The sequence below is a fragment of the Triturus cristatus genome, chromosome 5_2 (assembly GCF_964204655.1).
Source record: "Triturus cristatus chromosome 5_2, aTriCri1.1, whole genome shotgun sequence".
In the NCBI taxonomy this organism is placed as follows: Eukaryota; Metazoa; Chordata; class Amphibia; order Caudata; family Salamandridae; genus Triturus; species Triturus cristatus.
Genome location: NC_140588.1, coordinates 1,126,326,652 through 1,126,348,973, shown reverse-complemented (window position 1 = coordinate 1,126,348,973; position 22,322 = coordinate 1,126,326,652).

Genomic DNA, 22,322 nt, shown 5'->3' with positions numbered 1-22,322 from the left:
AAACCGGGTTTTGAATGCGGTTTTCCACTCGTCCCCTTGTCTAACACGCACCAAATGGTAAGCCCCCCGAAGGTCCAGCCGGGTATAGATTACTGCCTCTCGCACTTGATCTAACAGGACGCTGATTAGAGGCAAAGGGTAGCGGTTCCTCACTGTGTTCTTGTTCAACATCCTATAATCACAACAGGCCCTTAATTCTCCGTTGGCCTTAGCTATAAAAAAGAGAGGCGAAGCCGCAGGGGAGCGAGAGGGCCGAATGAAACCCAGTGCCAGATAACGATCAAGATATTCTCTTAGATGGCGGGTTTCGGGATCTGATAAGGCGTACACTCTACATGAGGGGACAACCGTCTCATCCACCAAATCTATTCTACAATCAAACGGCCTATGCGGGGGAAGCCCTTCAGCCTGTTGTTTGTTGAATACATCTGCATAACCTGCATAAGCCTCCGGTAACTCCACGTCTTTTTCTGCTGCAGTGGCCAGGCAGAAGGGAAATGCTAGCGCCAGGGCTTGTGGGCGATGGACTTGCAGACACTGTTCTGCACACCCTTCCTCCAAGAACCTTACTGTACGTTCCTGCCAATTCACTGTCGGATTATGGCGTACAAACCAAGGCATGCCCAGTATCACATCGTATTGGGGTGCTGCTATGATATTGAACTCGATCTCCTCCTGATGCTGTCTGGTTCCGTCCCGTAAGGTCATTTTTAGATTCTCTGTGTGGAGAGTGATTCGTCCTGATTTCAACGGTTCACCATCCACAGCCAGGACTTCTTCTGGGGATTCCCGAGGCACTACTTCTATTGACAGCAAACTTACCAGCCCGCTGTCAATGAAGTTGCCTGTCGCTCCCGAGTCCAACATTGCTCGCACCTGATGTTCTTGGGCCCCTACTTCCAAGCCTGCCTGCAATACGATATGGGCTTCGGTGTCCGTAGATCGGGAATTGGTAAGAGAAGGTATCTTCCACACCGTCTCCTCCGGTCGTACGGGTGAGAGAGACTCAGGTATATTTATGTCTTTCCCCAGTGTGGACACCGCCGCCTTCTTACCTCTATACGGTACTGAGGTATTTCTGGGTTTAGAAGGGCATTCACGTACAAAATGCCCTTTTTTCCCACAATACATACAGAGCCCTAAAGCGCGGCGACTCTCCCTTTCCGACCGAGATAGAGGGGGTCTTAAGGCCCCGACCTCCATGGGTTCATGGGCTACAGCAACGGGGCTCTGCTCTTTCCGGACGTATCTTCCGGTAGCACCGCTTCCTTTATACCTGTCTCCCCCTCTTTCAGCCAGGCGCCCGTCTAGACGCAACACCAAATTCATCAGTGCAGCGCATGTAGTAGGCTGCGGATCTATCTGTGCCACCACGTCTTTTAATTCGTCACACAGTCCTTGATAGAACAAAGACATCCTCTTTTCTTCCGGCCAGGAAGTCTCCGCCACCAACCGGTTGAAAGACGTGAGGTATGACACCAAGTCGCTCTTTCCCTGTCTCAAGGACAGCAACTCTTTGTCCGTACTAAACGTGGTAGTTCTCCTATCGAACACCCCTTCAAAAGCGGCTCTGAAGGCTTCCCAGTCCGACAGGATGGCATCGTTATTCCTGACCAAAGGGACCGCCCAAGACGCCGCATCTCCCACTAGGTAAGAGATGGCGAAAGCCACTCTAGAGTGGTTCGAGGGAAAAGACGACGGTTTGCACGAAAAATGCAACATTATTTGCGTCAGGAAGATCTGAATCTTATGCGGGTCTCCCGCGTATCTCTCTAGACTCGCCAAAGGGATAGGCGGTGGCACCGTCACATGTATCTGTTGGCCACTAGGTGCCGCTACGTCAAACGGATTACGGGACATCCTCTCCACTCTATCTCGCAGGGCTGTGGTTTCTAAGCGTGATGCCACAAGTTCCTGCTGAACTAAAGCTAGTGCCTGTACTACTTCCTCTAAGGACGCCATACTCAACACCCCCCCCGGACCGGGAGGAGCACCTAACGTGGGTGCGTTATTCTGTCAGGTTCTGAGCTCCTCAGGGTCCGGTTGATGTTAGGTAGGTCCACCTCCCGATATCCCCGGACTCCAACCAAAGGTTACAGAGCCCAGAGGCGATCAGGCGAGGGAAAGGATAGGGGAAAGGGTCAGCAGGGATAGGGTTCTGAAATGACAAAAACAAACATAGACCAAACATATATATCACAGTCTACTCTCAGTATTTCTCACTATGGTTCGTTGCTCAATATCACAGTCTACTCTCAATAGGTCTCACTATAGTTATGCGAAGTGCCCACCAATCACCGGCTTCCATATCACACTAGAACACTGCCATCTAGGCGCTCCAATGCCCCTGCTGTTTGCACTAATACTGCCTTAATGCTATTCCATCCGCCATCTAGGCGAGTACCGGTGAGGAAATCTTCCCCGGTGTCCACACCGACGACAAGGACTCTTGCCTTGTAGCCTTTCCTTAGTGAGTCTCAATGTCTTGCTGCCAAACAATGTATACAAGCTCCTCCGAGCCAATTCCACAGTCGCGCTCCTCAGGCGCATTCACAAGTAAGTACAAGCTCCAACGAGCGATTCCACAGCCGCGCTCCTCAGGCGCATTCAAATGTAACTACAAGCTCTTACGAGCGATTTCACAGTCGCGCTCCTCAGGCGCATTCAAATGTAACCACAAGCTCTTACGAGCGAATTCACAGTCGCGCTCCTCAGGCGCATCCAAAGCCAGCTCCTCCGAGCTGTGTAACCGGGGTGTCGTCCACGCGCTGACTGTCGCGACTATTTCAAGCCGCTGTCTGCTTTGGACGTGGGTAGGGGTTGGAGTCGCCGCAGGGACGGGATTGGGCGTAACAAATGTGGAGCTCAGCCGAGCTCAGACCTCCTCGTTCACCTGCTCCGTTCGCGCTCTGCTCTGACTCCTCCTCCACCTCCCGCCGGGACGCCTAGCTCCGAGCGACGGGGATGGGAAGGTGCTCGAGTCCCTCGCACTGGAACAACGCTTCTCCTCTTTCTATAATTCCCGCCGGATTGCCGTGCTCCACGAGACGGGATATTGCTTCCTCTATGTTCAAAATAACGCACGCCTTCAGCCGTGCGTGACGTCCTCTTATAGACGCCGACTTCCTGCTTCTAGGGCTGCTGGTCTTCGTAGTTTTTAGATGCTAGGCAGGCGCCTAGAACCTTGATTCCTTACATAAGTGGGACGTCTTCTCTTTACGTACCGCGAGGTGCCACAAAAGTCTCTAGGGTTCAGCCCCTTTGAGCTTTTGTACGGCCACCCAGTACGAGGACCTCTTAGTCTGGTCAAGGAAGGCTGGGAGCAATCTCCCAGGAAACCCCCCCCAGAATGTATACAGTTACATGCTGGCTTTCCGGAACCAGACTAGGCGTTTCAGGCAACTTGCTGAGGCAAACCTGGAAGCCAGCCAGGAGGAAATGAAGCGGTGGTACGACCAGAATGCCACTCTGGTTGAGCTTCAGCCTGGTCAGAAAGTGTGGGTCCTGGCCCCTGTGGAGCCTTGTGCACTCCAGGACAAGTGGACCGGACCCTTTGAGATTGTGGAGCGCAAGAGTTCTGTCAACCAACTTGGTGAACTTGCGGTCTCCCAGGAACCCCTTAAGGGTCCTGCATGTCAACCGACTGAAGCCCCACTTGGAGAGGTCCGAAGTGGGCATGCTCTTGGCCACCGATGATGGGACGGAAGAGGAGTCCGAGCCTCTTCCTGACCTCTTGGTAGCCTCAGAGCGGGACGGGTCAGTGGATGGAGTTAACCTCTCACCCACCCTGACCCCTGAGCAACAGGATGACTGCCGCCAGCTGCTGGGGCAGTTTCCTGACCTGTTCTCCCTGGTTCCTGGTATCACAGATTGGTGCGTCCATGATGTGGATACAGGAGACAGCTTACCTGTGAAGCACAAAGCTTACAGGGTAACTGACAGGGTCACTGTGTCTGGACATGTGTGCCAATCCACATGACAGGTAGTGTGTCAGATGTGTTGCCAACTGCGTCATCATGGCACGGATGGTCATGTGACATCTGGCATGTTTTAAGTTGTTATTAATGAAGTCTTGTACCTTGGCACTCACTACACTTGTCAACATGTCTCAATAGTTTATATGCTTCCCTTTGATATTTCTGAAGGACAATTATGTGCCTGCATGACAGATGTCTCCCAAGGAAGTGCACAAGAAACCACCTTTACACTTTGGGGGAACACTCTGGCACATTTCAAACAAAGGCAAAGTTCTGTCAATAATTTGTTTTTGTTTTATACATATCCATGTTCCCACAGTGTGTTAGCATTTTGGTTAGTCCTTGGTTTTTGCTGATGCCAATTTACCGGTGTCAAGTCATCCGGACCACCGTGGTGCCATGTATATGTACTTCCTGATTCCACATTTCTTCTTAACAATGGCTTCTTGGGATTAGGCTGCCAGCTCATTCAATGACTGTGTAAATGTAGTTCTGTGTGCACCGCCTTGTGTGACTTCTGATATTCATGCACATGTGTGTTCTGTTCCACAAGTGGAACATTCACACATTCCAAACATGTCAATTGTGTAAAGTTTTGTGATTCCCAATGGATCCGAAAATGTTTATTTGGTTTTTCTAAAGTACTCACAGGTCTATGAGTGTGGGGACCCCTTCAGCATTTGCGTCTGTTATTTGGCATTGGGTGCACAAATACTGTTTCGTTAACAGCGACCAAGAGGTGGCATGCCTTCATACTATGGCTGTGCTCCACTGTTCACAGACACTAGCTTCTCTGTATAATTGGATATACAGGTATTTGCTGTTGTGTCCTGATTTTCATTATTTAAGGAGGCATGGTGGATGAAACAACTGGGGAGTGCAGGGCTTACGTATGTGTGGAGTATTCTAGATGTTACTCATGCTGCATTTCCTGATATGCACTGTGACCTATTTTGTTTGGACTCATGTGTCAGATGTACACAGGTGACTGATTATTTCCTGTGTCTTTACCTTGCCCACAGCATCATCGGGGGACACCGAGGGAGACACCTGCACGGACGTGGAGGAGGGATCCAGCACCAGTGCCACCACTCCTGGCGAGTCATCAGCATCAAGTAGCACGGAGGGCGAGGGGAGTGCAGCGGAGGACCTGGGTAGTACCAACACCGACTACGACGCAGACGGGTCCGAGGCTGAACTCACTGAGGGGGCGGAGGCTGCTCCAACAGCTGGCAGCAGCACTACAACTGTCACCGCCCCCTCCATTCCCATCACCGCCCTCCCAGTTGCTCCGGTCCCTTCTGTCCATGTAGGGCAGCACCGTGTCTCCTTCGTGCCAAGCACCGTACCCCCTGCCCCTGTCCCCCCTGCTGCCCTCACTGCCGAGTCTGTGGACATTCAGCGGCAGTTGCAGGTTGGGCAGACATTTATCCTGACTGTCTTCCATGGCCACACCAGACTGCTGACACAGATGGTGTCGTACATGGAGGGCATCTCATCAGCGATGTCTGACCAACGGATGTTGCTGAGGTCCATGGACTCATCACTGACGGCAGCAGTGAGTCTCCTGCAGTGCTTCGTCCCCCCACCTACCCCTGCACCATCCACACTTCCCACTACCATGCCTGTCCCAAGCACACACACACATTCCCAGGCAGGCACCACACCAGACACAGCCAGCACACCAACAGGAAATGGCAAGTGCACACCTCCTGTCACTCACACTCAGGGGGAAGTAGGCACACCCACTGGGTCTAGGGCACACAGGCAGACACGCAGCCACAGTCGGAGTCTGCTTGCCTCACCACCCAGTCCCTCCCATCGCACTCCCCGTGGCTCCCCTGCCCCACAATCGGAGAAGGAGAGCTACTTGGCTGTGCTGGGCCTCAGCCCCACTGGCTCATCAGCCCGAAAACGGGCAAGGCACTCCACAGGTAGGGGAGTTGAGTCCCCCCTGTCCACCCCCTCCCCCAGTAGTGCTGCACCCCATCCCTCCGACCCCCCCCTCCTTGGGGCCTGTGGTTTATTCGGGTGCAGGGGAGACGCTGGGCGACCTGGCAGTAGTGTGCAGCGCCGTGCTCGAATCCACCTTTGGCGCTGCCCCACCCCCTGTGGTGGAGTCATCCGTCCCTGCACCCACAACACCTTCCCTTCCCTCTCCTGTCCCTGCAGTGTCTGGTCCTTTCCCACAGGATGCCCCCACCCCAGTCGATGAACCAGAGCTAGGGGAGACGTGTGGCGATGTGTCCCCCTCCCCAGGACTTTGCATCTGGACTGGCCTATGGCCTTTGTAAATAGTAGCCTTTCATACCTTTTATTTTACTGCTGAATAAAGCATTTTGTTTTTCCTTTGAACACGATTGCTTTTCAGGTATTGATGGTGGTGCTGATGCTCCACGAGTTGTGGGGGTGATCATGTGTTAGGTGTCTGGGAAATGTTGGAGTCTGGTGCTCATGGGGTGGAGCCTGGTATCTGCGTGCCATCACAAGGTCTCTGCAATGATTCTTTGGTCGTGTATGCTCTTTGTGTTTGGAGAAATTGTCCCTAGGAGTGTCCCTTCCTCTGTGGCACCTGACATCTTCCCTGCAGGGAGTTGCACAATTGTTGTGCTGAACTGTGTCTACATTTCCTTTGTGGCTGACGGATCCCTTCAACTATGTCCATGCCTGCTCAGCAATGTCTCCGGCTGCATCGTCTGTGCCATCCTTGGTAGCCACTGTACCTGTGTATGGAGTATGTTGCCATGCCTCCATGTGGAAAATGTCCCTTTTCTGCACTTTGCATTTGTGTACTCCCAGCCTAGCACACATATGGTACTTGTTCTGCAGGGTATTTGGTCACCTGACTGACAATTGTGGGCATTGTATCTGTGGGCAGTCCACCCTATTCCTTCCATGGGAGACAACAACTTGGTGGCTGTGCCTGCACCTGTACATTCCTATCGCTATCTGTCCTGGAATGTGCGTGACAGTGTGTGTTACCTTTGGCTCTCTTGGTTTAGTAGGCTTTCACATAACTATACAGTCTTGTGAAATGATCTCAGTGTGTGCATTGTGCTGCATCCGCCAGGGGTGGGTATGCATGTGTCATTTGTCATCACACCCACATGTGGTGTGTCATGCAGTGGGGGAAAGACATCCATCCTCATGGGTGTGGGACACTGCTGTCAGTGATGTGTTGATTTGGCACTCTCAACATAGTCGCACATTGGGGATGCATTCATGAACCCATGGAGTTGTGGTCATCTGAGGATGATGCACCCACCCTCATATGTCAGGAAAATGCTGGTATTCCTCTCCACCCACCCCCATGTCTCTGTCCACTGCTGGGAGTGATAGGCACCCACCCCTCACATCTCTCTCTCCACTGCTGGGAGTGATAGGCACCCACCCCTCATATGTCTGGGCACTGCTGGGACTGATAGGAACCAACCCCTCACCTGTCTCTGTCCACTGCTGGGAGTGATAGGCACCCACCCCTCACATGTTTCTGTCCACTGCTGGGAGTGATAGGCACCCACCCCCATGTCTCTGTCCACTGCTGGGAGTCCTCTGCACCCACCCCTCACATGTCTCTGCCCACTGCTGGGAGTGATAGGCACCCACCCCTCACCTGTCTCTGTCCACTGCTGGGAGTGATAGGCACCCACCCCCATGTCTCCGTCCACTGCTGGGAGTGATATGCACCCACCCCTCATATGTCTGGTCACTGCTGGGAATGATAGGCACCCACCCCTCATATGTCTGGGCACTGCTGGGAGTGATAGGCACCCACCCCTCATATGTCTGGGCACTGCTGGGAGTGTTAGGCACCCACCCCTCACATGTCTGGGCACTGCTGGGACTGATAGGCACCCACACCTCACATGTCTCTGGCCTCTGCTGGGAGTGATAGGCACCCACACCCATGTCTCTATCCACTGCTGGGAGTGATAGGCACCCACCCCTCACATGTCTCTGTCCACTGCTGGTATTCCTCTGCACCCACCCCTCACATGTCTCTGTCCACTGCTGGGAGTGTTAGGCACCCACCCCTCATATGTCTGGGCGCTGCTGGGAGTGATATGCACCCACCCCTCATATGTCTGGGCACTTCTGGGAGTGATAGGCACCCACCCCTCATATGTCTGGGCACTCCTGGGAGTGATAGGCACCCACCCCTCATATGTCTGGGCACTGCTGGGACTGATAGGCACCCACCCCTCACATGTCTCTGTCCTCTGCTGGGAGTGATAGGCACCCACACCCATGTCTCTGTCCACTGCTGGGAGTGATAGGCACCCACCCCTCACATGTCTCTGTCCACTGCTGGGAGTCCTCTGCACCCACCCCTCACATGTCTCTGCCCACTGCTGGGAGTGATAGGCACCCACCCCTCACCTGTCTCTGTCCACTGCTGGGAGTGATAGCCACGCGCCCCTCATATGTCTGGGCACTGCTGGGGCTGATAGGCACCCACCCCTCACATGTCTCTGTCCACTGCTGGGAGTGATAGGCACCCACCCCACACATGTCTCTGTCCACTGCTGGGAGTGATAGGCACCCACACCCATGTCTCTGTCCACTGCTGGGAGTGATAGGCACCCACACCTCACATGTCTGGGCACTGCTGGGAGTGATAGGCACCCACCCCTCACATGTATCTGTCCACTGCTGGGAGTCCTCTGCACCCACCCCCATGTCTCTGTCCACTGCTGGTATTCCTCTGCACCCACCCCCACGTCTCTGTCCACTGCTGGGAGTGATATGCACCCACCCCTCATATGTCTGAGCACTGCTGGGAGTGATAGGCACCCACCCCTCATATGTCTGGGCACTGCTGGGAGTGTTAGGCACCCACCCCTCATATGTCTGGGCACTGCTGGGACTGATAGGCACCCACCCCTCACATGTCTCTGTCCTCTGCTGGGAATGATAGGCACCCACACCCATGTCTCTGTCCACTGCTGGGAGTGATAGGCACCCACCCCTCACATGTCTCTGTCCACTGCTGGTATTCCTCTGCACCCACCCCTCACATGTCTCTGTCCACTGCTGGGAGTGATAGGCACCCACCCCTCATATGTCTTGGCGCTGCTGGGAGTGATATGCACCCACCCCTCATATGTCTGGGCACTTCTGGGAGTGATAGGCACCCACCCCTCATATGTCTGGGCACTGCTGGGAGTGATAGGCACCCACCCCTCATATGTCTGGGCACTGCTGGGACTGATAGGCACCCACCCCTCACATGTCTCTGTCCACTGCTGGGAGTGATAGCCACGCGCCCCTCATATGTCTGGGCACTGCTGGGGCTGATAGGCACCCACCCCTCACATGTCTCTGTCCACTGCTGGGAGTGATAGGCACCCACCCCTCACATGTCTCTGTCCACTGCTGGGAGTGATAGGCACCCACACCTATGTCTCTGTCCACTGCTGGGAGTGATAGGCACCCACACCTCACATGTCTGGGCACTGCTGGGAGTGATAGGCACCCAACCCTCACATGTCTCTGTCCACTGCTGGGAGTCCTCTGCACACACCCCCATGTCTCTGTCCACTGCTGGGAGTCCTCTGCACCCACCCCCATGTCTCTGTCCACTGCTGGGAATGATAGGCACCCACCCCTCACATGTCTCTGTCCACTGCTGCTGGGAGTGATAGGCACCCACCCCCATGTCTCTGTCCACTGTTGGGAGTGATAGGCACCCACCCCCATGTCTCTGTCCACTGCTGGGAGTCCTCTGCACCCACCCCTCACATGTCTCTGCCCACTGCTGGGAGTGATAGGCACCCACCCCTCACCTGTCTCTGTCCACTGCTGGGAGTGATAGGCACCCACCCCCATGTCTCTGTCCACTGCTGGGAGTGATAGGCACCCACCCCCATGTCTCTGTCCACTGCTGGGAGTCCTCTGCACCCACCCCCATGTCTCTGTCCACTGGTGGGAATGATAGGCACCCACCCCTCACATGTCTCTGTCCACTGCTGCTGGGAGTGATAGGCACCCACCCCCATGTCTCTGTCCACTGCTGGGAGTGATAGGCACCCACCCCTCACATGTCTCTGTCCACTGCTGGGAGTGATAGGCACCCACCCCTCACATGTCTCTGTCCACTGCTGGTATTCCTCTGCACCCACCCCTCACATGTCTCTGTCCACTGCTGGGAGTGATAGGCACCTACCCCTCACATATCTCTGTCCACTGCTGGGAGTGATAGGCACCCACCCCTCATATGTCTGGGCACTGCTGGGAGTGTTAGGCACCCACCCCTCATATGTCTGGGCACTGCTGGGACTGATAGGCACCCACCCCTCACATGTCTCTGTCCTCTGCTGGGAGTGATAGGCACCCACACCCATGTCTCTGTCCACTGCTGGGAGTGATAGGCACCCACCCCTCACATGTCTCTGTCCACTGCTGGTATTCCTCTGCACCCACCCCTCACATGTCTCTGTCCACTGCTGGGAGTGATAGGCACCTACCCCTCATATGTCTGGGCGCTGCTGGGAGTGATATGCACCCACCCCTCATATGTCTGGGCACTTCTGGGAGTGATAGGCACCCACCCCTCATATGTCTGGGCACTGCTGGGAGTGATAGGCACCCACCCCTCATATGTCTGGGCACTGCTGGGACTGATAGGCACCCACCCCTCACATGTCTCTGTCCACTGCTGGGAGTGATAGCCACGCGCCCCTCATATGTCTGGGCACTGCTGGGGCTGATAGGCACCCACCGCTCACATGTCTCTGTCCACCGCTGGGAGTGATAGGCACCCACCTCTCACATGTCTCTGTCCACTGCTGGGAGTGATAGGCACCCACACCTATGTCTCTGTCCACTGCTGGGAGTGATAGGCACCCACACCTCACATGTCTGGGCACTGCTGGGAGTGATAGGCACCCACCCCTCACATGTCTCTGTCCACTGCTGGGAGTCCTCTGCACCCACCCCCATGTCTCTGTCCACTGCTGGGAGTCCTCTGCACCCACCCCCATGTTTCTGTCCACTGCTGGGAATGATAGGCACCCACCCCTCACATGTCTCTGTCCACTGCTGCTGGGAGTGATAGGCACCCACCCCCATGTCTCTGTCCACTGTTGGGAGTGATAGGCACCCACCCCCATGTCTCTGTCCACTGCTGGGAGTCCTCTGCACCCACCCCTCACATGTCTCTGCCCACTGCTGGGAGTGATAGGCACCCACCCCTCACCTGTCTCTGTCCACTGCTGGGAGTGATAGGCACCCACCCCCATGTCTCTGTCCACTGCTGGGAGTGATAGGCACCCACCCCCATGTCTCTGTCCACTGCTGGGAGTCCTCTGCACCCACCCCCATGTCTCTGTCCACTGCTGGGAATGATAGGCACCCACCCCTCACATGTCTCTGTCCACTGCTGCTGGGAGTGATAGGCACCCACCCCCATGTCTCTGTCCACTGCTGGGAGTGATAGGCACCCACCCCTCACATGTCTCTGTCCACTGCTGGGAGTGATAGGCACCCACCCCTCACATGTCTCTGTCCACTGCTGGTATTCCTCTGCACCCACCCCTCACATGTCTCTGTCCACTGCTGGGAGTGATAGGCACCTACCCCTCACATATCTCTGTCCACTGCTGGGAGTGATAGGCACCCACCCCTCATATGTCTGGGCACTGCTGGGAGTGTTAGGCACCCACCCCTCATATGTCTGGGCACTGCTGGGACTGATAGGCACCCACCCCTCACATGTCTCTGTCCTCTGCTGGGAGTGATAGGCACCCACACCCATGTCTCTGTCCACTGCTGGGAGTGATAGGCACCCACCCCTCACATGTCTCTGTCCACTGCTGGTATTCCTCTGCACCCACCCCTCACATGTCTCTGTCCACTGCTGGGAGTGATAGGCACCCACCCCTCATATGTCTGGGCACTGCTGGGAGTGATATGCACCCACCCCTCATATGTCTGGGCACTTCTGGGAGTGATAGGCACCCACCCCTCATATGTCTGGGCACTGCTGGGAGTGATAGGCACCCACCCCTCATATGTCTGGGCACTGCTGGGACTGATAGGCACCCACCCCTCACATGTCTCTGTCCACTGCTGGGAGTGATAGCCACGCGCCCCTCATATGTCTGGGCACTGCTGGCGCTGATAGGCACCCACCCCTCACATGTCTCTGTCCACTGCTGGGAGTGATAGGCTCCCACCCCTCACATGTCTCTGTCCACTGCTGGGAGTGATAGGCACCCACACCTATGTCTCTGTCCACTGCTGGGAGTGATAGGCACCCACACCTCACATGTCTGGGCACTGCTGGGAGTGATAGGCACCCACCCCTCACATGTCTCTGTCCACTGCTGGGAGTCCTCTGCACCCACCCCCATGTCTCTGTCCACTGCTGGGAGTCCTCTGCACCCACCCCCATGTCTCTGTCCACTGCTGGGAATGATAGGCACCCACCCCTCACATGTCTCTGTCCACTGCTGCTGGGAGTGATAGGCACCCACCCCCATGTCTCTGTCCACTGCTGGGAGTCCTCTGCACCCACCCCTCACATGTCTCTGCCCACTGCTGGGAGTGATAGGCACCCACCCCTCACCTGTCTCTGTCCACTGCTGGGAGTGATAGGCACCCACCCCCATGTCTCTGTCCACTGCTGGGAGTGATAGGCACCCACCCCCATGTCTCTGTCCACTGCTGGGAGTCCTCTGCACCCACCCCCATGTCTCTGTCCACTGCTGGGAATGATAGGCACCCACCCCTCACATGTCTCTGTCCACTGCTGCTGGGAGTGATAGGCGCCCACCCCCATGTCTCTGTCCACTGCTGGGAGTGATAGGCACCCACCCCTCACATGTCTCTGTCCACTGCTGGGAGTGATAGGCACCCACCCCTCACATGTCTCTGTCCACTGCTGGTATTCCTCTGCACCCACCCCTCACATGTCTCTGTCCACTGCTGGGAGTGATAGGCACCCACCCCTCACATATCTCTGTCCACTGCTGGGAGTGATAGGCACCCACCCCTCATATGTCTGGGCACTGCTGGGTGTATGCGCTCCGAGCGTGGGTACATTCTGTACCACCATTGAGGTGTACCACCATTGCAGTGTTGATGTAGGGGTACGCGCCGTACCCACGCCGTATGTAGGGGCCTTATCCCTATGGCGTATGCCTACGGCTACACTACCATAGGGATACGGCCCCTACACACGCGTGTACGGGCCGGATCACTATGGCGTATGCCTACGGCTACACTACCATAGGAATACAAACCCTACACACGTGTCTACAGGCCATATCACTATGGCGTACGCCTACGGCTACACTACCATAGGGATACGGCCCCTACACACGCGTGTACCGGCTGGATCACTATGGCGTACGCCTACGGCTACACTACCACAGGGATACAAACCAAACACACACGTCTACGGGCCGTATCACTATGGCGTACGCCTATGGCTACACTACCATAGGGATATGGCCCCTACACACACGTGTACGGGCTGGATCACTATGGCGTATGCCTACGGCTACACTACCATAGGGATGCGAACCCTACACATGCGTGTACGCCCCGTATCACTATGGCGTACGCCCACGGCTACACTACCATAGGGATTCGAACCCTACACACGCGTGTACGGCCCGGATCACTATGGCGTACACCTACGGCTACACAACCATAGGGATACGAACCCTACACAGGCGTGTACGGCCCATATCACTATGGCGTACGCCTACGGCTACAATACCATAGGGATACAAACCCTACTCACGCGTGTATGGGCCGTATCACTATGGCGTATGCCTATGGCTACACTACCATAGGGATACGGCCCCTACTCACGCGTGTACGGGCCGGATCACTATGGCGTACGCCTACGGCTACACTACCATCGGGATAGGACCATTGTGTACACGTACGTGTACTATGGTAGTACACGTACGTGTACACACTGCTCGTACACGTACGTGTGTTCGGTCCGTACAAACACACGTACTCCTTCCCAACCCCAATATAGTGATATGACCGTACACACGCCCTCAGAGCGTGTGTACGGTGCATTTCAGTGCTTACACTGGTGATAGGAGGCGCACATGAAAGGAATGGAGGTGTCATACTCGCACAAGGCTGGACATCAAGTCATTGTCAGTGCAGTCCTTCATGTTTAAGGCCTAGGTGTGTCAAGCAGTGATGTGGCACATCTCTCCTCATGTTTTAACCCAATAGATGTGTAATGACCTCTGTACCACTATGTAGCACACTTCCCCTTCACACCTTTTACATGTGTGCATGTAGTACAGACTTGTCAAGCACTGCATCACTGGTATGGCACAGTCACCAACACCCGCAACTGTCCCCTGATGCCAGGTACACGGATAATGACACCTGTCATCTAACTACCAGCATGCCACGATGTGACTATGTCATGTGTGTGTCATGTGTTCCCATGAGCTTGCTGTTGGTGTTCCATCAACTGCATCTGCTGTTGCTGCATCCAACATGTGTCTGTGTGTAGATGGCCATGGCACACAATTACGCACACCAGGCCATAATGTGGAATCACACGTAACATGTGTCTGCATGCATCGAACATGGACTTGCGAGCTGAGGACATATCTGCGTAGTCTCAATGTATGTGTGATCAGTTTTGACATGTACCCCTTCATGGCAAGGTGTGTGTTCTGTCCTTGTTCAAGGACATGTGACCTGTGCGTCTAGCTTGCTGCCAGCTGTCTGTATGAGATAACATCCTTCTAATGCACATATGTGGATGTATGTCACTCCTGTAATGTGTCTGGCTGTTCACTTACACTGGCCCACAGCTAGTTTAATGGCATGTCATGTGGACCTTGAGAATCCACGTTTGTAGCTTGCTCTTGGTAGGAGTATCACCTGGCTGGCATACGTGTCCAGGATGTACTGCACAGACCAGACTCTGTATGTGGCATATGTGTATTAGCTGTTGAACATGTGCTCAGTTCATTGACATTGGTGTTGTAATGTACTCACTCTTCGTTATCCTTTCCATATTTCTGCAGGGCACCGCCTCTCCCCCGACCAATGCCAGACTTGGCTGCCCTGAGGGAACGTGACTGCATATGACACTACCGCTTCTCGCAACAGTTGATTGAGAACTTGACCGCAAAGCTGGCACCACACCTCCAACCGCTACACAGGTATCCTACTGCGCTGACCCCCAAGATGAAGGTGATGGCAGCCCTACATTTTTTTGCCACCGGTACATTCCAATTCACCATAGCTGATGTTGGTGGCATGTCCCAGACCATGTTCAGCCGTGTCCTGCATGATGTTTTAGAAGCCATGTTGGTTCACCTGGATGAATTCATACATTTTCCAACTCGTGAGCAGTTGACGGGTGTCAAGGGTGAGTTCTATGTCCTGGGAGGGATGCCCCATGTAATTGGGTCTATTGATGGGACACATGTGGCTTTGGTAGCACCACAGGCACAGGAGGTAGCCTATCGAAACCGAAAACATTATCACTCCATTAATGCCCTTGTGGTGTGTCTTGCTAACATGCTGATTTCCCTTGTCTGTGCACGTTTTCCATCATCCTGGATCCGGATGAGCAGGAACATCCCCCCGTGGAGGATGAAGGGCTTGGTCACGAGGAAAGTGATGAGGAGGAGGAGGACATCCGGAGTCAGCTCATACGCAACTTCTTCTCATGATGGTGAGTCCCTGGGTTTGAGTGTGCACGCTTGGGGCCTTGTGTGGCATGTGTTGCAATGTTTGTGTCCAGCTGCATGTATGCTAAGTGACTTAGAGGTGTGTTCTGATGTGTTACTCGAGTGATGATGTAATTCCACAACCTTTAGCAGAGACGCTCAATTTTCAACTAGCATGGTGACAACCTTATACATGTAGAGTAACTGACCATGCGTGTGGATGACTATCTTTTAGCTGACTTCTTGTGTGTCTCTCATCCCCTGGTAGTTGCGCATGCTGTCTGCTCGTGGCATTCTTGGGCTCCTGCTATTCCTCATGAGTATTGAAACGTGTGCAGAATCAGCGTTACATGCACGGACATGGTGAAAAGTCTCCTTTGGGTAAGGATTTCTGCACAGCATTTTGGGTGTAGTAGTTGCTTTGAATGTGTATGCACTGCTCCTGTGCATGTTTTGTTACTATGCATACATGTCGACTCACCATGGGGCACATGACATGGAGCATGACTCACATGAATTGATAGTCACACTTGGTGACAGTCATCTGTAATGGGATTGTGGAATGTGATGAAGCCATCAATGTGTGTAAAACTTCCCTCGGAAACATACGGGATGCTACGGGTTGACATAGTGTGGGACATCCCCATAAGAGGCTCAATGGGGAATAGCAGCCTCGCAGTGTGCAGCAGGGGGTGTTTGGCTGACCCCCGTCACTTGTGTGGCAGTTCAATGGATTTACAGCATCTGTGGTGCAAAGGGGGGGGCCAGTGTAGGTCTCACATGTTAATATACATGACCTGTGCGTCTGTTCATATTGATGCATTTGCCTAGGTGTGACCCTGAGTAATAAAGGTGTTCCTCACCATCCAAGGTGCTTCATCTCTGTCGATGCAGGTCTCTTGCCACTGTGCATGCGGCATCTCTGGCATAGTTGTCTGAGATTTTGCATATGAGTCTTTGTGTAGATTAGCAACATGCATGCTGTTCTTCATTGATTTGATTCTCTATTGTGCATGAAGTCCATGGCTGTGTATGTATTTTGGCATCTCTGTCCCCACAACGGGCCCTCAACACCTGCTCAGGGTGTGTTTCCTGTGCGCAGATCGGCCTTCAGTTTCCTCATCCGCTGTCAGTCATCTTTGTTGATTGTGCATCCATTGTCTCTGTGTGTGCCATGGTGAACCGAACACTCCTTCCTTTACATACACTTGTTGCAGTTGTCCTTTCTGACATCCTTGTATTTGTGTGCAACTTGTGGCATGCCCTGCAGCAAGGGCACACAAAATTTCCGGATTTGGCAACACACACGTCTCTAAGATGCTCCTCCCTTCCTCCCTCCACCCATTAATTTGGGTGTCATCAGCTTGTCAGTGACACAGTTGCGGCAACGCGGTGCCAACGGCTGGACCATCTGCACATGCAACGTGCACATTGCACGACCCTCATGTCCTTGTATGACCCACATCACACTACAGTATGATGTTGCAGCCACCCACCAAGCAATGTCCATCCGAAAAATCTACCACCTGCACTCAGGCATACACTAAGCGCACACACAACACCTTTGCATGATGAGTGTGCAACTCCAACTCCCTACACAACGCTGCCACGCCTTCCAGGCCCTGTCACACCAACCAGGTCATGTCCCTCCTACTCCCCACCGGCTCTGTACCCCAGCAAGGCCATGGGAGTGGTACTCAAGGCCTCTGCATGTAGTATGGTGTCGTTGTCTGGCACATGGCAGAGGTATCATCTCTCAGCGTGTCAATCTACAATGTGTCCAGGATCCCCTCTACACCATCACATGTGCACAGCACCTCATCATCATCTTGTGTGCCATTGAGAGCAAGGTGCTCCTCACCCTCACCAAAGACGCAGACCTTGCCAGTTCTCATATTCAATAATACTTGAGAACCATTGGCGGATGGCTGAACATCAGCCACCTGAGGCTGGACTTGTACAGGACAGAGGTCATCATCTGAGGATTGTCCCCTTAAAGCTGGCTCAACTGCTTGTGTTGCACCCGCAAGAGCCCTGCACAAGCACCCAGTGGCCACGCACACAAGCTGGTGTGCATCATGGATTGCTCGCTCACATTTGCCATGCTAATCACCAGCATCTGTACCTCAGGCTGCAACACCCTCTGCATTATGCACATGATCCCCAGATCGATCCACTCCAAGGCAACACAGACCATCCCCCATGTCCACGATGACATCCGTGTCAAATACTGCCCTGCCCTCTACGGAGCAAGTACATTAAGACTCCAAGGAAACTAGTCCACATCCAGGGTGCATCTGCACAGCTCAGCTTCAACATCCAGCGCCCCAGCCACATCACCGTCCAGCAGAGATAGCTGCAATGGATCACTGTCTGCTGCAGGATGACCTTCACACTCCACACCCACACTCAGGAGGCAGGCCACGACCCGACCCCAAACCAACCTTGTACCACTGCCATCCAAGACCCCATTGGGCCATCTCCATGCATCCAACCTTGCCCTGGCCACCATTCTTCACATCCACCTTACTCCAGCATGCAGGACATAGTTCTCCCACCTCGCCAACCATACCTGGGACTCCCTCCCGAGGAAACTCCACATGACCTATGACCTCTGCGCCTTCATGATACTCTTCCAAATAGGTCTCTCCGCACAGTATTGCAAGCCCCCCCCTCAGCAGGTTGAGCCCATCACGGGTGAGTATTGTGCTCCATGTCTGTATTGAATGATACATTGTGACCCATGTGTGTCCTGTGCCAGACTCAGATCCCAGGGTATGGACGGGGGGAGTTAGTTCAACACTCAGGCATAGTTTGACATTTACACACACAGATGTTGTGGACTAATGCAAACTCACTGCAACATCTCATGACTTAAATAAAATTTTATTTGCGGTGGGGTAAGTATTTTGGTAGATAAAATGAGGTGCTCGCCGGGTGCCTAGAATCCAAAGTTCACAGGGGGAGATGGGATCCTTTGCATTGGAAGTCATCAGAGTCCAGACCACAGTGTTGGTCATCATTGGTCAGACTGTGACCAGCAAGTCCATGTGGCAGAGAATGTCATTGAATGAGGTGCTGCTGTTGTGCCAGAGGGCCAGGTGCCAGGCCAGGTGACCTGGGAGATCTGGATGGTCCGCTGCCTCTTCCGGTCTTTTCCGTGGATGACCCGCCTTCCTCCGGGACCCTCAGATGTAGGCCTTGACGATGCTTGTGATGCTCCGTCAGATGAATCCTCCTCCTACTCCCTCCCTGTGGCTGGTGGTGGTCTTCGTCTGGTGTCACAGGGAGGGTTGCCCATGTTGTCGGGGATCCGACGAAGTGAACGGCTCATGTCCGTTTGCTCCGTCAGGAGCTCAGCCAGTCTTGCCTCCATCCGTCCTTGGTGTTGTTGTTGACTGGCATGTTGCTCGGCCTGCAGGTTCTTCATCTCGTCGAGGGTCCCCTTGATGTCTGTGAGGGTGTCCACTACCTGGCTGATGCCCCTGGTGTCACGCCGGTATGTGTCCAGGATGTGGCATATGTGTGACATACCGGTTCCCTCAGCTGGCTGGTCAGGTTCTCGCCTTCGCCTGCCTCCACTCCCACCACCCCTGCCCACACGAGCCGGGCCTGCCGTTGTGGGCACATCGGGTCTACGGGACCCCTGAGGGATGGCATTTGCGGGGTTGTCTGCCTCTTCCTGGGTGCCCGGAGAACCTTGTCCCTCCTGGTCAGACAGGCTCTGTTGTTTGGTGCGAGCAGGGCTCCTGGGTGTTTCCTGGGATGCGGCAGGAATGGGGGTGGTAGTTGGCACAGATGTACCTGAAACAGGTGCTGCAGGGTCTTGGGCACCAGAGGGGCCAGGTTGGTCAGGGTCATCCACCGAGTGGTGAGAGTCGTCGCTGCCAGTGGGATCATCTTCACACCGAGCCTGGGCCTGTGATTCTTCCCCCCAGTGTTGGGGGGAGATCCATGACGTTGCCCTGTGTGTGAGAGAGAGAAAATGTTAATGGTGTTTCATGCGACATCCATGTTTCATACATATTCAAGTTGCCACAGTTCCTCTAGGTAGTTGGATATGCCTAGCATTCCTCTCAAAGTACACTTGTGGATGCGTATGTTGCGGGGACAGATTGATATGTTCTCCTGAGTCTTTGGCCTGTCTAATTAATGCTAGGATGCTTATTTAGTTATGGATTGGTCTTGTTGTGTCACATGTCCATGGTGGGAGTGGCTAAATCCGTTGCCTGCGGCGGGGGGGTGCTTGTGTAAGGGGTAGGGGGGTGTGACCAGGCATGCTGTTGGGTATAGTGTGATTTGGCATTGGGTCTTCCAGGTGATGTGTATGTCCCCTCATGGGGCATGCTGGCATGACAGTGAGTGTGAGTTGTTGTGCTAAGTTTGTGGCATGTGGAGTTGGTGTTTGAGTGTACAGTGGTCACAGGAGGGCCTTGTGCTGTCTACAGCGGGGCCAAGTGTCAGCTACCTTGTCAGTACTTGGCCAGTCCCTGTGCATTGAGCATGGTGCATGGGTATGTCCCTAGGCCATATGGGCTGAGGGCATTGGTGTCTGCTTCTGATTTGCACAATGTGTTTGGTGAGCCCCACCCTCCCAGCATCGCGAACATCCAGTCTTGGGTTTGTGTTTCATGTGGCCTGTGACTTGGCATGGCCTTGCTTAGTGAATGGGGCATGGACCCGTTAGTGGCATGTGCGTGGTTTTTGAGTGTGGTTGTGTCCGGTGAGGGCTTTGGGGTAGTTGCGTGCATTAGTTGTAGTTGGGGTTTGAATGCCGTTCCCCCCATGTTACGTGAGTTGTTTGTGTACTCACCAGGCTCTGCGACTCCTTCAAGCGCGTGTACTCCCATCGGTGGAAGCGTGGCCATCACCTTCTCCTCCCAGGGATGGTAATGTACCGGTCTGCGGGGCAGCCCACCTCCAGTGATGTTACTCTGGGCATATTGTTCGTTCATTTTGCACTTGACTGCCCTGCGCAGATCGTACCACCTGGCTTGGCATTCATGCCTGGTCCTTCTAATGGGCGCAACAGCATTGACCCGATCGACGATCCCCTGCCACATGGTTGATTTCTCAGCTATGCTGGTATGTCTGACCAATGTTCCAAAGAGCTGTGGCTCGACTCTGATGACTTAGTTGACAAGGATGTCCAGCTCCTCCCTTGTGAACTTTGGATTCTTGTCTGTGGGCAAGGTGTGGGGTGTGGGTGTGGATGGTTGTGGGTGTGTGGGTGTGGATGTGATGGTGTGGGTATGAATGTGAAGAGGGGGTGTTTGTGAAGGTGGTTGTGTGAAGTTGTGTAAGTTTAAGGTGTAGTTAAGGTGTAAGTAAGGTGCAGTTGTTTGTCTGTGGGGTCTGGCAGCAGTGGGTCTGTTGCAAAGGCTCATGGTTTGTGTGTGTGGGCCCTTTTTATTGGTCCATTTGTGGGTGTGGCTGGGTTTGAACTTTTGGTGGGTGTGTTATAAGAGGTGATTGTGGTTTTGGCCTCTGTTTGCCTGTTTGGATGTGCCAGGTCAGTGTTTTTTTTGTATTTTATCCTGTAGATGTGTTTTGTGGTGTTGTGCGATTCGAATTGACCCTCCTTGTGCTGTTTTACAGTATCCTGGTTCAGTACGAGTCGTTTTCGCATATGTAAGGTGCGTACATACGCTATGTTGTTGTACAGTGGTCACATATGCAATGGTGGTATATGATTCGTACATACGCGATGCTGGGTGAGGGTGCTGGTGTACGGGCCTGGGGTATGGTGCGTACGGCCACGGTGCTGGGGTACGGTGTTGGGGTACGGTGCGTACAGGCGCAGGCATGGTGTACGGGCCTGGGGTAAGGTGCGTACAGACAAGGGGCTGGGGTACGGTGTTGGGGTACGGTGCGTACAGGCGCAGGAATGGCGTACGGGCCTGGGGTAAGGTGCATAAAGGCACGGGCATGGTGTACGGACCTGGGATACGGTGCGTACAGGCACAGGCCTGGGGTACGGTGTTGGGGTATGGTGCGTACAGGTACGGGGCTGTGGTACGGAGGTGGGGTATGGCACGTACACATAGGGGGCTAGGGTACAGTGTGGACATGGGGGGTACGGTGCGGACATACGGGGGTACGGTGCTGACATATGCGGGGGAGGGGGGGCAGTGCGACTCATACGCGGGAACAAGTTTAGCCGTGTCCATGAGTGGTTCAGCTTTCGCTCCGTACGGGCCATTTTACATGCGGTTGTATATTCGTACGGACGGGACGGATCGTACTTGCGCGCTCGGACTTCATTTTTACGAATTGTACGTAAAAATGTACGGGGACGTGTCGGGGACTTTTCCCGATACGATTCGTATGTATTTTTCACATACGAATCGTACTTGCCCATTTGTACGGGACTTGTACGACTCATACGTAAAAAACTACGGATACGAGTCGTACGGGAATTTTTTTTACCGGATCGGAATCGGCACCTTTATATTTTTGGTATATTTAAATATGTATTTTTGATCATTTTATATTATTTAAGATTTTTTAAATTAAATTATTTTTTAAAATATTAGTTTATTTACATTTCTATGTTCATATATACATATATATGATGGCTTTTGATTTCCCTCACAAAGTAGACTGTCATCCGGCCAGCCAGGCATTCTTCGACTAAAACAATCTATTCAGGACGCTGGAAAAGATTTGTTGTATG